This window comes from Chionomys nivalis, chromosome 4 (assembly GCF_950005125.1).
Source record: "Chionomys nivalis chromosome 4, mChiNiv1.1, whole genome shotgun sequence".
In the NCBI taxonomy this organism is placed as follows: Eukaryota; Metazoa; Chordata; class Mammalia; order Rodentia; family Cricetidae; genus Chionomys; species Chionomys nivalis.
The window spans coordinates 92,843,075-92,860,493 of record NC_080089.1 but is presented as its reverse complement, the minus strand read 5'-3'; the positions used below and the strand labels follow the sequence as shown (position 1 = coordinate 92,860,493).

General features: G+C 45.9%; 1 protein-coding gene across 7 annotated transcripts in view; it reads right to left on the bottom strand.

The window, feature by feature from the left end:
* Positions 1-4,888, bottom strand: part of Tfdp2 (transcription factor Dp-2) — a 119,542-nt gene extending 114,654 nt beyond the window's left edge. The window contains exon 1 of one of the 7 annotated variants that reach the window (XM_057766730.1): positions 4,612-4,888. The gene's annotated coding sequence lies outside the window, so the exon portion shown is untranslated. The remainder of the gene's footprint in view (positions 1-4,611) is intronic. The other 6 variants (XM_057766729.1, XM_057766722.1, XM_057766725.1 and 3 more) reach the window with 6 other exon arrangements.
* Between the last annotated feature and the right edge of the window lie 12,531 nt (positions 4,889-17,419).

Here is a 17,419-nt window from a genome sequence, read left to right as displayed (position 1 = left end):
ACGCTCATGTAGAGCAGTTCACAACCACCTAGAACTCCAGCTCCAGGAACCTGACACCTCTGGTTTTCTTGGACAGCTGCACTCAAGTGGACACACCCACACACAGACACACTCACAATTTAAAAAAAATAATACAAGTAGCCAGGCGGTGGTGGCACACCCCTTTAATCCCAGCACTCGGGAGGCAGAGGCAGGTGGATCTCTGTGAGTTCGAGGCCAGCCTGGTTTGGAGAGTGAATTTCCGAGATAGACAGGGCTGATACATAGAGAAACCCTATCTTGGGGGAGGGGCAGTAACAACACAATTGAGTCTGGTCGGGTGGCTCCATCTCTGGGGATCTGATGTCCTCTTCTGATCACTGCAGGTACAAGCATGCCCATAACCACGCACAAAAAGTCATCAAATTTAAAAAAAACCGGTAGAACGTGCCTGTGATTTCAGACAAAAAACAGCTTGAGAAGAAGAGCAAAACCCTATCTCAAAACCACCATCAAGACTTAGGAGAGCACAAAGAAAACAATTTTGTGGTTCTCTACTGAGAAGTGCTGTCTTTTAAAAGCCCCTCTCCCTTTCTTGTGGTTTTGGAGCCTGTCCTGGAACTAGCTCTGTAGACCAGGCTGGTCTTGAACTCACAGAGATCCGCCTGCCTCTGCCTCCCAAGTGCTAGGGTTAAAGGCATGCGCCACCACCGCCCGGCCCCTCTCCCTTTCTTAATATAGACTGTAAATCCTACAAGATCAATACTAGCATTATAGTATGAATTTTATAGATGAAGAAACTGAGGCCCATTGTACAGTCAGGATTTAAAACAAGGAATGCCAGCTCCAGAACTTATCTCCTTAATTAATATAAGAAATCAAAATTTTAATTTCTGCCCCAGCCACAATGACTTAGGCCTGTAATGCTAGCACTCATAAGACTAAGGCAGGGGTGCCGGGCGATGGTGGCGCACACCTTTAATCCCAGCACTCGGGAGGCAGAGACAGGCGGATCTCTGTGAGTTCGAGACCAGCCTGGTCTACAGAGCTAGTTCCAGGACAGGCTCCAAAGCCACAGAGAAACCCTGTCTCGAAAAACCAAAAAAAAAAAAAAAAAAAAAAAAAAAAAAAAAAAAAAAAAAGACTAAGGCAGGGGGCTGGAGAGATGGCTCAGTGGTTAAGAGCATTGCCTGCTCTTCCAGAGGTTCTGAATTCAATTTCCAGCAACCACATGGTGGCTCACAACCATCTGTAATGAGGTCTGGCGCCCTCTTCTGGCCTGCAGGCATACAAGCAGACAAAATAAATAAATAAATAAATAAATAAATAAATAAATAAATATTTAAAAATTAAATAAATTAGCAGGATGCGATTGCCAATGAAACAAATCTACTGTTTAAAAGCCAGTGAAAAGCCAGGAATAATGGCTCCCATCTGTAACCCTACTAGCACTGGGGGAGAAGGGGAGGAGAAAGAGGTGGATACCCGCTAGCAAGCCAGCCAGACTAGCCAATCAGCGAGCTCATATTTCTGTAAGAGCCGTCTCAGACAGACAGGGTAGAGAGCCCTAGAAAAGTGACTTGAGCTCTCACCTCCAAATGTGCGCTTTTTCAATGGCATTCACATGTGCACATACACATTAAAACAGAGACGGTATAATCCATAAAGTCACTAGTCCTGTGAAAAGCTTCAAAAGGACAGTGAAAGAAAAAACTCTTTAGTGAGTTCCAGGACATCCAGAACTATAGTGAGACCCTGTGTTAGGGAAAAAGAAGGGAGGGAGGGAAGAGGAGGACAGAGGGAGGGAGGGCGGGAGGGAGGGCGGGAGGGAGGTTGGTTTGCCTAAAGAAGAACTGCCAGGTGTGCTGACACGCTCATGTAATCAAAGCATTCAGCAGGCTGAAGCAAGAAGATTCCTGTAAATTTAAGGCCAGCCTGAGCTACCTAGTAGATAAATGACCAGCCTGAGCCACACAACAAAACTAGCAGACTAGAAGAGAGAAAAAGTAAGAGGACAATTAATTGTATGTAACTTGAAATATCTGAAATGAGAACATATTGTGAAAATACAATTACCAGTTCAATAAAAGAAATAACCAATAAAAATTAGGTTAGGTGTGGTTGAACAAGCCAAGCCTGTAATCCTAGCAACCTAGGGTGGGGGAGAGGTAGGGAGGCTAATGCATGAGGATTACTGCAAACGTGGGCTAAAGTCAGTTTAAGACCAGCCTGGAATGCATAGCAAGAACCTATCTCAAAAACACACAAAAAAAGTTAGTTATTCAAGTAACTTTGTCTCTGAAACTATGAAACTGTGAATGACCTCTCAAAAATGTATAAATACAAATTATTTTGCAAACCACTTCGAAGGGTTCATTAGCCTTTATTTAAATAATTTATGGATCTTTAGAGTCCTGTATCACAGGTTAAAATGAAAAAGGAGTAAATTTTCTACCTCTCTCTCTTTTTGAGGAAAGCACAGGTGTGGAAAAGTTAGAGGATAACTTTCAGGAGTTATCCTGAAACTCCGTGCACCCTGTGGGTCCCAGAGAAGGAGCTACGGTCAGCAATCTTGGTGTCAAGCACCTTTACCCACTGAACTATCTTGCCAGCCCCAATTTACATTTAATCGGCTTTAAAATCCTTACAAACTCCCAGCCTGATTTCTTCTGAGATCCATTATGACACACACTGCAATGAGTCTAAAAGATCGTGAAAAGAATGTACATCCTGGCGGGGCAGTGGTGGCACACATCTTTAATCCCAGCACTCAGGAGGCAGAGGCAGGTGGATGTGAGTTTATAAGGGCTAGTTCCAGGACAGCTAGGACTGTTACACTGGGAAACCCTGTCTCAAAACACAAAACAAAACAAAAACAAAAGACAAAAAGAATGCACATCCTATTTAAAGGTGGGGTTTGGTTATTACTCTTATTTTCCTAGTGCTGGGCATCCAAATAGGGTTTGGGTAATTACCGTACCACCGAGCTATGGCCCAGCCCTCAAACTGTACTGAAAGCTCACAGCTCAGTTAAGAATTTTGGCTGCATGGGTAAAACTTGCATATGCCAAGGACTGCACATTCACAAGGGTGGAAAGGAGGGAATTATAGCCACAAAATATTAATAGGAATAATTAAAACTCAGCTTCCTTTCTTAAGTAAACGGCATGTAATTAAGGTAACTGGGGCGTTTAATAATCTCGGGCCTTTCTTAACCAATGAAAGTGCAGCATTCCTGAAACTGCAACCGCATGCCAGGACCGTGCTACAGACACCATGTCTGCCATAACACTAAACTAGTTCCAGGCACAAGATGTTCTAAAAGTAAGCCCGTCCAGAGCCAGTACACAAGCGTGACAGAACCTGGGGTCTGGCCGCTGAAGTTATCTCCTGCTGTGATGTGAGAATGAACACACCAATTCTAGCAATGTGGGACAGTGGTGTAAAGCTTTACCTACATCGGGGACGTTAACCGGTGAAACGGAAAGAGCAAAATGCAAAACAGATTATGTCGACACTTTATATTCAACTTTGAATCCTGCCACACTGAAAAAAAGACAAGTAAGTTAAACCGTATTTCCTGGTTAAGATGATTTCAAACCATTAAGGGAACAAAACACAAGTGACCCAGAAAAAAAAATTATAAGTCAAATGAAAGGCGGCAGCCAAGACTGTAGAGGAAGGCAGGTACGTGGGCTAGGGAGTCGGAGCCCCTTGAGATGGAATGAGGAAAGACAGAAGCATTCAAAGACTCGAAGGCACGTTCAGCAACTACCAGAGAAAAAAGCACGAACCTGCTGTTTCTGGCTGTGGCATTTTTGTGGCTGCAGCGTTGGAAATCGAACCCAGGGCTTTAGGAATGTTCGGCAAACACTGTCCCACCGAGCTACAAGCAGGCTATACAAGGCCGGTGACTATTTCAAATGGAAAGGGGAAACAACAGGGGATCCAGAGTCCCGCCCGGCACCGAGGTGGTTACGCGTTTCTTAGAGGGGAGCTTTGTTCCAAGTGCATCCCCGAGATCAGACCCTTTCCCGATCGCGCCACCCTCCCCCTCCTCGCAGAGGCAGATCTGGTCCACAGATGAATACACCGAGCCCACACAAAGCACGGGAACACGGGCGAGTGTCCACGCACGTCACCGGGCCATCTCTCGGCGGGAGCCCACGGACACTTTCCCACTTCCCTGTGCACAGCAACCATGAGTCCTGCCGAATTCCTCCGAGACATCGGATCGAGAATGGAACCTCCATTTGAAAGTAAAAGTTACTTAGGGGAACCTGGGGGTCTCCCGGTACGTGGAGCTTTGGAACTCTGTGAAGCGCCCGGCAGAAACCAGAGGCTTGTGAATCACGAAGCCGGGAGGAAAAGTCAGAAGACCTGAGTGAAAATCCAGGCAGCCCTTGCCCTTCCTGATCCTGGAGGAGGGCGAGCCTGCAGGCTTCCGAGCCTCATCAGGCACTGGGGGGAGGAGGAGAGGGTTGCTTAGCCGGGCTGCCCAGAAACCCTGGGGACAAGCAGCAAGCCCCGCGACAAGAAGTCCCGCGACGAGACAGGGAGGGCCGACAGACAGGGACCGCGCCCGGTCCAAAGGCCCCGGCGTGCAGGCCCGCGCCCTTTCCCGGACCTTACCGGCCGCTCGGTGCGGAGGGGCGGGCGGCGCGCACAATCCTCGGCCCACGTCCGGGATCCGTCTTCGGGAGCTGCCGCTCCCCAGGCAGAGCCAGGTCGGGTCAGAGCGAGCGAGCTTCCACCAGCGCAGCCGCGGCCTTCGCGACGCTCCCGCGCGCGTCTGCAGCCTGCGGTGGCAGGAAGGGTCAAGGCGCGCCCCGCGTGCCAGGCAGCGACGGCCGCACAGCCCAGCGCGCCCGACGCCGTCCGCCCTCAGCGACACGGCCGCGGCGCCGCTTCCCCCGCGCTCGCTTTGGCGGCGGAGCAGCACGGTGCGCTCCTATTGGTCGTCCGGGGTCCTGACGCGCGGCGACGCTCTCCGCGGATTGGCCGGGCCGCGGTGCGTGTAGGGAGTAAACAAAACCCGCCCCCGGGCTCGCCGCCGAGGGGAGGGGCCGAGGTGGGTGGCGGGCTCCCCGGAGCTCGCACCGGCCCTTTGACCTCCGCGGCCGCGCTCCCCACTAGGGGCCGCCCTGCAGCCCTGCCTGCCGCTGGTCCCCTGCCACCTCCGGGGGCGGCCGCGCGGCCAGAGGCCTGAATGGCTAAACTCGCCCTTCCCCCGTCAGCCCCGCACCTCACCTCCGCCCACCACCTGGCTTCTCCCTGCTCTAGAGCATGGTTCTCTTTTCCATCCCACCTCTCTTGGGAAGACCGGAACCAAGGTCCTTACATCTCATCACGGACCTTCGACGTTCCACTACTCCAGAAGTAGCTGAGAGGCTGAGGGACAATAGTGACCCTAAGGCCACGCGTGGACCCCAGAGGAGGGGGTCCTACTTCAATTCCTGGAGAAGTGCGGATACAAATTAGCCCTGATCAGAACAACCACGTCGAAGTCGAACAGAAAGTGGAGGCACACACTCCCAAGTACCTGGTCATTTATTAAATACTCAGTTTGATGTGGTGGCTCATGTCTTTAATCCCCGGACTCAGACAAAGGCAGACACAGACAAAGCTATGCGAGTTTGAGACCAGCCTAGACAACCTATTAAATTCAGACTCAGTCAGTGCTTCACAGTGAGACATTGTCTCAAAAAAGAAAAAAAAAAAAAAAAAAAAAGGCGCGCGGGGGGGGGGGGGGGTGCCATTTCAGGTGCATATGTAAAATCCTGTGTGAGCCATTGTTAGTGCGGAAGGTTGGAGGTAAAATAGGAGATTCTGACTTTTAAATAATAATCCCAGCATGCAGGAGGCAGAGGCAGGCAGTTCCCTGTGAGTTTGAGGCCTACAGAGCAAATTCTAGGACAGCCAGGACTTCACGGAGAAACCCTGTCTCGAAAAAAACAAAATAAAATAAATTAAAAATTTAGATACTTTGATCTTTCTCATTTTAATTTCTTTCTTTTTTGGAGCCTGTCCTGGAACTAGCTCTTATAGACCAGGCTGGTCTCGAACTCACAGAGATCCGCCTGCCTCTGCCTCCCGAGTGCTGGCATTAAAGGCGTGCGCCATCACCGGCCCGGCCTCATTTTAATTTCTTTATAACTCAATGAGCCAAACACAATTTGTGATGCTGGGGATATGTATACAAAAGAGTCAAAAATTCTTAGCTTCATTGATTTTATGTTCCAATGAGGTGGGAAGATGATCGTCAAAATACTAAAAGAAATCTAAGCCAGGCAGTGGTTGTACAAGCCTCGGCAAGCCCAAGGGCAGGTTTTGTTTACTCCCAGTGTCAGGCAGATCTCCATGAGTTCGAGGCCAGCCTGGTCTACAAAGTGAGTTCCAGGACCTCCAAAGCAACAGTGAAATACTGTGGGGGAGGGAGGGAACACCCTCAAATGATAGTAATCCCGGTATTCCTAGGTAGAAGTAAAAAGTCAGAAGTTCAAAGTCATCCTCAGCTACAAAGCCATTTGATGCCATCCTGGCCTGCACTACCCTGCACTTCACAAAAACAGGTCCAACAACAACAAAGCTACTATACTCCATGATGGTACTGATATAAAAATAAACTAAGCACAGAACTTAAGTAGTATGATAAGGGAAATCAACTCTGAGAGGGTACTGCTAAGTAAATATCAGTCCAGAGTGGTGGCGTATGCTTCTGGGAGGCAGAGCCAGGGGTTTAAAACCAACCTGGTCTACAGGAGATCCTTTCTCAAAAATATAGAGATACAATGGGGCGGTGGTGGCGCACGCATTTAATCCCAGCACTCGGGAGGCAGAGGCAGGCGGATCTCTGTGAGTTTGAAGCCAGCCTGGTCTACAGAGTGAGTTCCAGGACAGGCTCCAAAGCTACACAGAGAAGTCCTGTCTCAAAAAACAATAGATAGATAGATAGATAGATAGATAGATAGATAGATAAGAATAAATGTATAAAGAGGTGAGGGGGACAAGAGAACAAGCACCTTTGGCTCTTTCTTTGCTAGAATTCGATATAATTTTTGCACAATGTTCATGGGTAAAATCCTCAGAATTCCAAAATTTCCACACACAGTAGTCCTATGATTCTAAAATCCAAAAACTTCAATTGAATGATTGCCTTTTCCACTGACAAGTGAATTCGGATTTATTTAATTTCCACAAGAAATTTTGTTAGGGTTTTGTGTTCGGCTTATTTAGTAAATATCATGCCGGGTGGGAGTGGTCTAACCTTTAAGCCTAACATTAGGGAGGCAGAAGCAGGCAGATCTCTGAGTTTGAGGCCAGAGTCATCTGCAGAGTGAGTTCCTGAATAGCCAGGGCTACACAGAGAAACCATGTCTCAAGCAAACAAACAAACAAAACAAAAGCAACAAAATTACCAATCTTGGCATTAAAGATACAAAAGTCAGCATGCTAGAAATAAAAATCTTTACCTCAATCCAGTAGAGAACTATGAAGTGCCTCAACATGTATAGCCACAGGGAAGCAGAGACACGAACTGTGGAGGCTAATGTGGTGAAAGGGGTACCCAGGACCTCACTCCAGGTCAAGGAACTGCGCTACATGTCCAAGGGAATGCGTAAGTGTGGAGATCAGCGTACTTGCAGAAATGGATTCTTTTCTTCTGTGAGTCTCGGGGATTAAAATCAGGTTGTCAGGTTTGGCAGCAAATGCCTATTAACCCCTGATCCATCTTGCCATATTCCCTTAAACTCTTTCTACGGTGAAAGTTTGAAAGACAAAACATAAGTTGAGCCAGTCACGTGGTGCATGGCTTCAGTCTCAGCACTCGGGAGGAAGAGGCATGTCGATCTCTTTGAGTTCCAGTCCAGCCTGGTCTACATATTGAGTTCTAGCAAGCCTGGGCTGCATAGAACGATCATGTCTCAAAAAGCCAAAAGAAAAACAAAAGTAAGTGGAACTATATGAAGCTACTGTGTGGTTTGGTGTCCTCCTGTGAGCATTCGCACGAGACACGCAATACGACACGCAATACGAACAGTAAATGTTCACTAAGTATGCCATCTGTTCCTCAGCATTGCTTCTGAAACAGATAATTTAAAAGTCCACATTCCACAGTACTTTCCAAAGCCACAAACGCTAAATCCGCAGGAGAAGGCTTCAAATTTTCCATACACTAGTTTGATGTAGCTGTGAATTTCCATGACCTAATGGGGGTATGCTGTAAAAGACGGTAAACGCTAGTTTCACAGCAGGCCAAGAACTCAGAACGAGGAAGAACAGCTTGGTTTTGAAGCCAAATACTGAAAGTTCTCCGGTACTGAATAAATTGAGTTGCTACAGGGATGAAAATTCATGTAAATCAATTTTTCATTCCCACTCACAGTTTCAATTTAGCAATGTGCACAGCTTTCTGTCTACCTTCTCATCTCTCCATTAAGAGATCCTATTTCCTTTGAAAAAGAAATGAAGTCTTCATCATCTCCAATGCCAGAGAATAGATGTCTGAGCTGGGACGGCATATCTATTGATTCAGCTCTTACTAGGTACTTACTGTGTGCCAAACACTGAGCACAGATCAGAAGCACAAACATAAAAGTCTCAGGCGCTGTTAAGTGGTATCTCGTGATCTTAGAAAACCCCTAGGCTCACCCAGTTCACTTTATGCCTTATCAGCTAAACTTACCTTACTCCAAAGAGGAGTCTCTTGGCCGCCCATTTCCAGCTCTCTCCCCATATAATTGTGTCTGCCTTGCTGACATTGAATAAAGATGTAACGATCCACTTGGATCTGTAGCCTGCTGAGCTGAGTGCCTGCGGAGTCAGAGCGACTCATTTTCAGTGCCATTATTGACAAACATACAGCAGCTAGCCAGTAAGTACATTTGGAAGGGGAAGCAAAGTATAAGGAACACGGCATGATTTGCACACCTGTCATCCCAGGTATTCAGAAGATTGAGACTGCAGAGTTGCGAGCTCAAGACCAACCTAGGGTACATAGTGAGTTCAAAAGCAACCCGGGAAACTCTGTCCTAAACTAAATTTTAAAAGGACAAAAACTGGCCGGGCGGTGGTGGCGCACGCCTTTAATCCCAGCACTCGGGAGGCAGAGGCAGGCGGATCTCTGTGAGTTCGAGACCAGCCTGGTCTACAAGAGCTAGTTCCAGGACAGGCTCCAAAACCACAGAGAAACCCTGTCTCGAAAGAAAACCCAAAAAAAAAAAAAAAAAAAAAAAAAAAAGGACAAAAACTGGGCACACTGGGAGAGCATTTGCCTGTTGTCTATCGCCTACAAGGCCCTGAGTTCAGTTACCATTGCCGACAAAGAGATACCAGATAAAGTCAGCCTTAGTCAGGCACGGTGGTTCTAGCCTAGACAGGCAGCACTTTGGGGAGGCGGAAACAGGAAGTTCAGGGAATTCAGATCCAGACTCTACCCCATATTGAGTCCAAGGCCAGCAGGAATGAAGAAACCCTACAAGAAACAGGTCTCAAAAACACACAAACACAGAGCTGGTGATTTGGCTCCGTGAATATCTCAGTTAGGATTTCTATTGTTGTGCTGAAACACCATGAAGAAAAAGCAAGTGGGAGGGGAGCTTATTTGGCTTACATTTCCACCTGACAGCCCATCATCAAGGAAGTCAGGACAGGAACTCAAACAGGGCAGGAACCGGAGGCAGGAGCTGAAGTAGAAGCCACAGCGGAGTGCAGTTTACTGGCGGCTCCTCAGGGCTTGCTCAGCCTGCTTTCTTTCTTTCTTTTTTTATTTTACATGCATTGGTGTTTTGCCTGCATGTATGTCTGTGTGAGGGGTCCCCTAGAACTGCAGTTACAGACAGTTCTAAGTTGCCATGTGCATGCTGGGAATTGAACCCAGGTCCTCTGGAAGAGCAGTCAATGCTCTTAACTACTGAGCCATCTCTCCAGCCCCTCAGGCTGCTTTCTTATAGAATCCGGAACCACCATAATGGCATCACCCACAACGAGCTGCCCCCTCCCACATCGATCGCTAATTTAAAAAATGCCCTACAGCTGGCTCTTACAGAGGCATTTTCTCAGCTCAGGTTCCCTCCTTTCAGATGACTACCTGTGTCAAGTTGACATAAAACTAGCCAGGAAAATGGGTAAAGGCTCTTGCTACATAATCCCGATGAGCTGATAAGGAGTTAAATCCCCAGAGCTCACGATGGAAGGAAAGAACCAACAACTCCTGTCCTCTGACCTCCACAGGCACGCGAGGGCACACACAGGTCCGCACTCACTCACGCACACAGTAATAATAAATAAGGAAACTCAGCAGCCAGCCTTCCTTGTAAATATGTGTGCCACAGAACCACTATGAAAACTGCAGGCTTGTGAAAGTCTGGGCCTCTCCAGCTTTAATGTCCTAGGAATCACCCGGGGAATTCTCATTAAACTTTATATTACAAGGGATGGCCTAGATTCCACATTTCCTACAAACTCCCAAAGGGATGCTGCTACTGCTTCACCAGCCAAACACAATGTGAGCCCGGACACCCCTTTCAACCCCTTTTTAATCACACATAAAAATCTGCTGTCAGAACAGTTACAAATATCTTTTTTTTTTAAATGCATCCTCTTCTATATCCAATCCATTCATTGACTGAAAAAAGGAAAAGCACTTAAGGGAAACCTCAAGTCACCCTGGGTGCTGCCTGGGAGCTATACTCCTTGTACGTACAGATGAACCACCCACCGGAGCTGTACAGGGTGGAACGGGGGCCTTGAATTTGAAATACAGCCTCTCCCTTGTTGAGTAGGAGAAGAATTTCAGTTACTCCACATGAAAACAACTTCCTAATCTCACCTCTCCTCTTATTCACCTGCTTAGAAAAGATCTCACTCTTGTAGCCCAGGCCGGCCTGGAACTCTGCATCCTCCTGCTTCTTCTTGGCTACATAGAGAATTCAAGTCTAGCCTAGGCTTAGAGGTGCCTCTATCTCAAATAGCAAATAAATTTTGTAAAAAATGTATAAATTTGGGCTGGAGAGATGGCTCAGTGGTTAAGAGCATTGGCTGCTCTTCCAAATGTCCTGAGTTCAATTCCCAGCAACCATATGGTGGCTCACAACCATCTGTAATGAGGTCTGGTGCCCTCTTCTGACCTGCAGACATACACACAGACAGAATATTGTATACATAATAAATAAAAAAATAAATATTTTTAAAAAATGTATAAATTCTTACTTATAAACAACTTTTTGGATTTTTGCCTCTCCCCTCCCCCCCGTATTTTGATGCTCTAAATTTCCTTGTAGATGTCTCTTGCATCTGTAGAAATGTCTTTGGAGTTTTAGATTATTATACAAGAGTGGGAGTCAAAATACTTAACAACTGGGACTGGAGAGATGGCTCAGCGGTTAAGAGCACTGACTCCTCTTCCAGAGGACTCAGGTTCAATTCCCAGCACTCACATGGCAGCTTGCACCTGTCTGCAACTACAGTTTCAGGGTTTCTGACACCCTCACACAGACGCACATGCAGGCAAAACACCGATGGAAATTGAATAAATAAATAACAACTAACAGTACAGAGACCTGTTTGTCTGCCACAAACATTTTGACAAAATATATTTTTAAAAATTTTATTTATTTAAAGCCGGGCGGTGGTGGCGCACACCTTTAATCCCAGCACTTGGGAGGCAGAGGCAGGCGGATCTCTGTGAGTTCGAGACCAGCCTGGTCTACAAGAGCTAGCTCCAGGACAGGCTCCAAAACCACAGAGAAACCCTGTCTCGAAAAAACCAAAAAAAAAAAAAAATTATTTATTTAGTATGTAGTATATGCATGTGTGTGCACACATGAGCACACGTTCATTTTCATGTATCTGTCGAGGCTGGAGGTTAATACTGGGTGTATTTATCTTATTTTTGAAGACAAGGTCTCTCACTGAACCTGGGGCTCGCCACTTGGCTGTGCTGCCTGGTTGCTGAGCCAGCACAATACTGGGAAACCCCTGTCTGGGCCCACTTCCTCACACACAGTTGTATGCAGCCCCACCCCCTTCTAAAGCATGGATCCCGGAGATAGAACTCAGGGTGGTCTCCTGCTGACATAGCAAGCACCTTACCATACTGAGTCATCTCCTCAGTCCCCCATAAAAGCAACTTTTTTTTTTCCTTTTGAGACAAGCCCCTATGTAGCCATGACTGCCCTGAACTCCCTAACCAAAGCCAGGGTTCTTCTCCTCCCAGATGTGCCAGCTTCTGCATCCCAAGTGCTGGGATTAGAGGTGTGTGTCAATGGAGCCCACCTAGACATGGATTATCACATGCTGGTGCTTTATTCGGGAGATTGCTACAAAGAACAGGAGTGCGTACAGGTAGGGAATTTCAGTCCAAGGATGGACCCGAGGTAGTCACTGCTGAAGGCTGCTCCACCACCATGCCCAGACTGTACGTATGCATTTAAGCATGAAATAGTCGATAATGAATGTCTTGACTGGAGGTGGTTCTACATAAGGCATGTCTTACAATTCCAAGTATCCACATGGCAGCTCACAACTACCTGTAACTCCAGTTCCAGAGGATCTTACACCTTCACACCAATGCACAAAATATAAACTTAAATAAACTAAGAAGGAAAAAAAAAACACTTGATGAAACTACCGTAGGGAGAAAGGGTTTATTTGGTTCACAGTTCCAGGTTACAGAGCAACATCTTGGGAGAAGCAAGGTGGCAGGCCCACAGAGCAGCTAAGGAAACTACATCCAGAGTGGGCAGTAGAGTGGCTGCAGAGATGGCTCAGGGAGGAAGAATGCTTTCTGTTCTCGCAGATGACCTGAGTTATTGCTAGCACGTATACCGTACTGCTCATGACTGTCTCTAACTCCAGTTCCAGGGGATCTGATCCCCTCTTCTGGCCTCTAAGAGCACCTTGTACATGTATGACATACCATAAGTAAAAAATAAATCTTTAAAAGGATACAATAGAGAGAAATGAACTCATTCATTCGTGTTATCATTCAGTGTACTCTTCCCTTTAATTCAGCCCAGGGCCCAGTCCATGAAATGATGCCAGCCACACTGAGGATGAGTCTTCCCACCTCCACTAATCCAGCAAGGAAGATTCCTCTCAGGCCAACTTAACCTAGAGAATGCTTGGGGGAAAAAACCCAGCTCCACATAAAGTCTCCTTTTACCTCCATAGCGCCCTTGGTTCTTCCTCATCATTAGACTATTACTTTAAAAACACAGTAACAAAACCTCTTCCTTTCCTCAAAGACCTGAGTGTTTATCATCATCCGAATGTCCCACCACAGTGGTGGTTCTTAACCCCTTGGGGGTCGATGACCCTTTCACGGGGGTCACCTGAGACCAGAAGCAAAATTACAGTTATGAAGCAGCAACGAAAGTAATTTTATGGTTGGGGGGGTCAGCACAACATGAGGACCTGTGTTGAGGATGGCTGAGAACAATTGCACTACCATGGGCTCAGAGAAGGTAGAGATGCTACTCTGGCTAGGGAACCTGACTAGATAATGAAGAGGCCTAACTTAACAGGAGTGCAGTCATGGCAGGCTACAGACTAAGAGGGTGGGACTAGGCTTCACTCTCACAATAACCAGGAAGAAACACAGACTGTACCCTGCAGGGGACCAATCAGAATTGAGATAAACAAGTACAGATGCTGCAGAACATTAAGGATAGCTTACCTGCCCGGCGGTGGTGGCGCACGCCTTTAATCCCAGCACTCGGGAGGCAGAGGCAGGCGGATCTCTGGGAGTTCGAGGCCAGCCCGGTCTACAAGAGCTAGTTCCGGGACAGGCACCAAAGCTAGAGAAACCCTGTCTCAAAAAAAAAAAAAAAAAAAAAAAAAGGATAGCTTACCTAACCTTAGGTTGGCAATTTCCTTGTGGCACCACCAGTACCAACCCCTGTTTTTTTTGTTTTGTTTTGTTTTGGTTTTTGGTTTTTTGAGACAGGGTTTCTCTGTGGTTTTGGAGCCTGTCCTGGAACTAGCTCTTGTAGACCAGGCTGGCCTCGAACTCACAAAGATCCACCTGTCTCTGCCTCCCGAGTGCTGGGATTAAAGGCGTGCGCCACCACCGCCCGGCACCAATCCCTGTTTGACAAGACTTCTGTTACCCCACTCCTGCCCAATCAGGAGTTCAGCCCCCATCTGAATCTGCAATTCCCTTCCCCTCCATACTTTATTCCTAAAAATCCCTGAATAGCTGAGCTCAGTGCTCTCGCTGATTTAACCACTGTGAAAGGAAATTCCAAAGTCAAGCTTGCAATAAAGGCTCTTTGCTTTTGCATACAAATTCAGACTCCTGGTGGTCTCTGGGGGGCTGGGAGGGGCATGGCTCATGATAAGGGCATAACAGATAATCTGGCTGAATCTCCCACCACCGGTTGTCTCTAATTATGTGTGTAAACTAAAGCAACAAATGAAATACACCCAACTAAAGTGACTGTAAATTATAGTTTTCAGAAAGGATTATAAAATCTGCAGGGAGCTGGGCGGTGGTGGCACACACCTTTAATCTCAGCACTCGGAGGGGAGAGGCAGGTGGATCTCTGTGAGTTAGAGGCCAGCCTGGTCTACAAGAGCTAGTTCCAGGACAGGCACCAAAGCTACAGAGAAACCTTGTCTCGAAAAAACAAAACAAAACAAAAAATATCTCCAGAGCTAAATCTACTATATTAATATATCAAATCACCTTTCTTTCAGTTATTTATATAATCTTTCTAAATATTTTAAAAGATGATATAGCTTTACAATAAATTATTCCCCAGTTACAAAGAAGAAATCACCTTGTTAGGTAATTTCCTCTGTGTAAGAATTTAACTAGATAATAAGAGTCTAAAAGAGAACCTAGAGAGACCCAGTGGGTGGAGCACGGTTACAATACCAGCCCTTGGGAGATTAGGGAATACGGACTGCCGTGAGTTTGGGCCAGTCTGAGCTACGCAGTAAGATCTTAAAAACAATTAAAATTAAATAAAGAATATAAAGTCATACATGGTGGCTCATGCCTGTAAGCCTAGCACTTGAGAAGATGAGACAGAAATGCCTCATCAATGCTAAGCTGGGCTGCATAATGAATCTGAGGCTAGTCTGGACTACAGAGTGAGTTTCAGTCTCAAAAAAAAGCAAACAAAATGATTCCAGAGAGGCAAGTTTCCTCAAACCCTTTTTTCCTCTAACCATACATGTGAATTTTAACTTGAGTGACACCTGTCATTAACAGACTTATTTCTCTGGCTTCTCTCCTTCCCTTTCATTCTTTTATGCAGTGGTGGGGATCGAACCCAGGTCTCATCCCTGTAAGGCAAGTGCTCTACCGTGAGCTGCACCCAAGTTACTCTGTGACTTGCTAGGTAGCAGAAGCTGGTTTTGAGCTCCTGACCTTTTGGATCCCACCTCACAGATGTTGGGATTCTCCATATGTGAGAGCACACCTAGTTTAAGGAGTACTGGAGAGAGCGCCCCGAGCTTCACGAACCCCAGGAAAGCTGACTCCTAACAGGCACAACCTGAGCCCCTTCTGGAATTTTTCTCAGTGTGCAGAAACCAGAGTAGGAAGCAATATTCAATAAAAGTTCAAGTAACATAAAAATAAACCTATCAATTAAAACGGATAAAAAATATTATGGAGAGACTGTTCAGTTGGTGAAGAGTTCGAGCCCAGCCTGATCTACAGATTGAGTTCCAGGACAGTCTTCACCATTCCTACACAGAGAAACCTTGTCTCAGAAAACAGCAACAATGAAACCAAATCCACCAAACAAAAAAGTATGTCTTAAACAGAAGCCCAGATGCAAATGAAGAGTATTTCTATGGCTGTGTTCATCTTCAATTTTATTAAAGATCTTTAAGATGGTTTATGACAGTCTCAATAACTATTTAATAAAACTGACATCCATAACAATAACAGAGAAATAAAATCATAATACTGAGCCGGGCGGTGGTGGCGCACGCCTTTAATCCCAGCACTCGGGAGGCAGAGGCAGGCGGATCTCTGTGAGTTCGAGACCAGCCTGGTCTACAAGAGCTAGTTCCAGGACAGGCTCCAAAACCACAGAGAAACCTTGTCTCGAAAAACCAAAAAAAAAAAAAAAAAAAAAAAAAAAAAAAATCATAATACTGATATATGAGAATTCAAATCTATACTTATTCATCTTTTTAAATTAATTTTCCACAAAATCATCCTGAACTTTTACATAAATCATACAGTTTTGCACAGAGTTAGAATCATGATGAATGCAATATACAAATATATATATATATATACACACACATACATACATACATACACGATATATATAGTGTCCAGACACACTATGGGACATCTTAAGTTGCCTCTGAAACCTTGGTTTCTTTCACAGTGTGAGCCTTGAACTACAGGCACAGAGGTAACAGCCCTTTTGCTAGGCACATCATAAGGCGATGTTCAAGATGCTATAACATTTTGCCTTAAATGACTTGAAAAATCCTACTCAATGACTTCTGAAGTCTGATTTCATTGTAAAAAATTACGGCTCAGCCGGGCGGTGGTGGCGCACGCCTTTAATCCCAGCACTTGGGAGGCAGAGGCAGGCGGATCTCTGTGAGTTCAAGACCAGCCTGGTCTACAAGAGCTAGTTCCAGGACAGGCTCCAAAACCACAGAGAAACCCTGTCTCGAAACCCCCCCCCCAAAAAAAAAAAAATTACGGCTCATTTAGCAAACAATCCAATTGGCAATCGGACAAAGATATGAACAAAGATTTAAAAGATGATGGCGAGCAGATGGTAAAAGGCACATGAAATCATATTCAACATCACCAAATGCTGCTGAGAGAACACGGAGAAACCGAATCGCTCACACACTGATCACAGGTAAGGATCAAACCCAGGGCCCTGCGCACAAGCGCTCTACCACACTAAACTACCTCCAACCTAAGAACCATTTAAGCTGGAGTTCCTATATCATTTTTTCCTACTCAATCTCAGTGGCTATCTAGATGTGGAAAAGGAATGCAGAGGGCAGGAAGGCTTTGAGAACTGAATAACAGAAGTTCGGAATTATCCGATTCTGAAGACTCCTTCGGGCTTTTGGTTCCCTACCAGGAGAATCATACAGGTTCACCGTGTGTCTGAGACTTCCTACTTTTACTTAAAAAGCACAATCTAAACTTCCTAAAGGAATTAAGAATTGTTCAAGTGGCCAGGCAATGGTGGCACAGAGGCAGGCGGATCTCTGTGAGTTTGAGGCCAGCTTGGTCTACAGAGGGAGTTCCAGGACAGCCAGAGCTGTTACAGTAACAGAGAAACTCTGTCTCAAAAAACAAACAAACAAAAAACAAAAAAAAAATTTTGTTCAAGTGGATTCAAGTCTTCTTTAGACTATTTCTTGGTGACTCTAGACTCAAAGTTGAAGGACTAAGGCACAGCAATTACATCTCCTCAAAGAATTGTAAAAGTCACTG